The sequence below is a fragment of the Notolepis coatsorum genome (genome assembly GCF_963971535.1).
Source record: "Notolepis coatsorum genome assembly, chromosome: 1".
NCBI classification, from domain to species: Eukaryota; Metazoa; Chordata; class Actinopteri; order Aulopiformes; family Paralepididae; genus Notolepis; species Notolepis coatsorum.
Genome location: NC_140165.1, coordinates 237,718,427 through 237,721,849, shown reverse-complemented (window position 1 = coordinate 237,721,849; position 3,423 = coordinate 237,718,427). Strand labels below are relative to the sequence as shown.

Sequence of the window (3,423 nt, the reverse complement as noted above, 5' to 3'; positions counted from 1 at the left end):
TGATTTCATTTTTGTATCAAGGAAAGAATGACTTGGAACCCACATGTCAAAAACATAGAGCCATTCTTAGGTCTGTAGGCCTATGCAGTCTGCATGGTGTTGTAGTTATCTAACATCAGGGTGTGGAGTTCACAGGATGTCTGTGTATGGATTTGCAGTCAAACTCCTTTCGGTTGCCAAATGATGTTGTTTATTACATCTTGAGTTCGAGTTTTCATGTTCACTTTCACTTTATGCCTATAAATGTCCAGAGCAGAGGAGAGCAGATTGAGCAGAGCAGACTGAGCAGAGCAGACTGAGCAGAGCAGACTGAGCAGAGCAGACAAAACGCATCATGGGAGCACGTGAGTAGACTAAAGACTTTATATATATGTATATGTATATATATATATACACATACACACATTTTAAATTAAACATTTAATAATTATGAACCTATATAATAAATAGTATTTTATAGGTTAACAGAGTAATACCTTTCTTGCACTGTACATTTTATTAAATATAATAATTAAATTATTTTAATTTTCCCATGTCCGCCTCTCTCTTTCTTTCCTTGAAGTTATTCTTCTATTTCTTGGAGTGGTTGGAGCCCCGATCCTGGCCCCTCTTGCTGTGGGTGTGGCCAGCGTTGCTGCCATTGGAGCTGCGGCGGCGGCGGTAACAGGAGGGGTTGCAGGTAATGACCTTTACTGAAGTCTTTACAGTGAAATGGTATTTGAACTTTTCAGTAAAAGCTGTGCTACGTAGTTTTGGGAGAGAAATTTGAAACTCAGAAAAGTGATACAATTATAATGATATATTTTCATAACAGAATAAACAAACAGACAAATGTAGTCAACAGCAATTTTGTTTTTTTTAAGAATATTCAATTGGCTTACGTTCACAGTACCTCAAAATTATTTTCTATTAATTTAGGATGACATAAGGTAGAATCATTTAATGAATTGCATTTCTTTTTGTCAGGGACAATGCAAAAGAAAATCACTGTAAAAAGTTACAATAACAAGATACAGATGCATTGCATGTAGGATTTCTAGCCATGGCTAATTTGCAACCCCTTAGGCTTTAAAATAGTGACATTCTTTACGTGATCATACAATAATTACATCACATTACAGTCATTTTACATGTGTTGCATATGTGTCTGTTCCCTGATTCATGGCAATATATGTGTATGTGCATAATGTTTATAGGTGTGTGTGTACTATAGTCTTATGTAGTAATATGTAAGTATATTTGTCTATGTTGGCCTATATAGTAAACATCTCCTCAAACTTCATAGTGCACCTTTAATAAAAAATAGAACAGAGAATAAAATGAGTTCCTTAGTCGTCTCTTTTTGTCAGCGTTGAACAGTGTTCCCCCTGTAATGCATGGAGTGTTAACCTCACGTGACAGACTCAGGATCAGACCTGAACACCACAGTAACGTCTCTGTGATCTCCTTCTAGGGGCAGTCAGTGCCGCTACGGCGGTGGCGACTACTGTGGCGTTACTGTGACGAGCAGGAGGAGTTACATCATCGGACTGGCCACAGAGGCACCCGCTACACAGGAGAAGCACAGGAGCAAACCCTGAATCATAGAAGAAGAAAACTAAACAACAGGGAGGGGAGGAGTACGAGGCCGGATCACCTCTCTGTTTGACCTTGTTGTGATGCTTTTCTATGTCTTAAATAAAAATGATATTTTATCCTATTGTTGTCTTTCTCTCTTACTGAAATAGGAGATACAGTTACTACATCTACACCGTGGTTAACGTGGTGCATTGGTTAACACTGTCGCCTCACAGCACGGTGAGAGGCATTTCATTTTTCAATGCGTGTGTGTGTGTTCCTGTGTGTCGCCCACCTTACATGTGTGTGTTGCTGCATGGCAAAATAAAGACTTATTCTACTATAAGCCACCTTAGGTAGCAGAGGGGGGCTGTATCCAATGTCTTTGAACACATAGGCCACTATGTTACTCCTACACCTCATCATGAGCAATCAGTTACTTCAAAGACTAGTAATCATCAAATGAGATCAAGCGTATGGTGTGTTTGGTTCTGTTTATTTGATTCAAAGTCAGTCCGTCAAGTCACGTGACAGAGTGCGTGGCTCAAGGCTTTGCCTCGACGTTACCTGCCCAATAGTAATCATTAAATGCTGGAAGACCCAGACCTCCCTCCCGAGTGGACATAAATAAATGTTTGTTTGATAATCTATGTTTTTTATAACCCCCTAAAATTCTATAAATGATAAGGCGGCTGGGTGGCGCAGTGGACTAAGCGCTCGTCACCAACGCAAGAGACACTGGTATCGAATCCGGCTGTCATCGTTGCCTCCGGCTTGGCCGGCCGTCATACTGGCTCGATTGGCAGAGTCAGCGGGAGCGAAGCCGGTGGGTGGGTCCAGGTCGTTGTAAACAGTGACTCCTACATTTCGGTCGGGGCGCCTGCACAGCGAGGGAAGGATCTGGAGGGAGGTAGACAGTGTGACCTTCCACACGTTACACTCTCCCAGTGAGAGTCCGCACTGCCAGGTGAAAAGAAGTGGTGGGCTGGGTACACATGTGTCCAGGGACGTGCACAGGACTTTAGAGGGGCAGGTGCTCAAAGGCTGAAAAGGGCACAACACTTGTGTGTATATATAAAGCGAGCGCGCGTAGCGCGCAAGCACGATTTTTAAGGGCCCTTTTCGGGCGGGGGGCCCCCTTTTTATGCTTTTTGGGGGGTTTTGGTGATCAAATATTGAATATTGAACTATAATAATCAGTGCAGGAGCTCACTTATCCTTGAAAGACACTTTTATCACTGACTTAAAAGGCCCATACATCTCCATAAATGTTCAGGGGGGAGGGAATAAGTGCTTACCCTACAGACCCCAAGAAGTGCTGTATATTCTGTATTGTTTAATATAAATGCATTTTTTATTCCAATCCCGATTTGTATTTGAGATTCCCAAATCCCATCGGACTTGACTTCTTTGTGTCCCTCAATGAGTGTAATACCAGCATTCAACAGCGGTTTCTATCATGATCATCATCACCACCCACGCTATGCATAAAATATATAGGTCCGCGGAGAGGCATGCTGAGGAGGCCGTGCAAACTGCAATGGAATATGGGGCATCTCTCTCTTTACCTAATATTTTTATTCTATCCTGACATTTTTCAGTTGGAAGGGCAGTCTATATGCGTAACAGTAAAAACAAAAAACAAATTATTTTAATTTTTTTTCAAAAAGGGCACTTTTTTGATGAGGCTCAAAAAGGCAGGTGCTCAGGCACCCCTTGGCCTCTATGTGTGCACGTGCCTGTGAGCGGCTATAATAGAGGGGTAGACATAGGCGGAGTTTGAACTTGACGCCAGGGGGTGCGACAGCTTGGCGAATGATCCCCGCGCGCACGCGCAGCGGGCGTGCGCGATTTTTTTGACCTTTA

The 3,423-nt window shown here is 42.5% G+C and overlaps 1 long non-coding RNA gene across 1 annotated transcript; it reads left to right on the top strand.

Annotated features, from left to right (window-relative positions):
- Positions 1 to 235: 235 nt before the first annotated feature.
- Positions 236 to 1,699, top strand: LOC311235110. Its single transcript, XR_014620128.1, has 3 exons — positions 236 to 344; positions 563 to 679; positions 1,454 to 1,699. It is a non-coding gene; the product is annotated as an uncharacterized lncRNA (long non-coding RNA).
- The last annotated feature ends 1,724 nt before the right edge of the window (positions 1,700 to 3,423 follow it).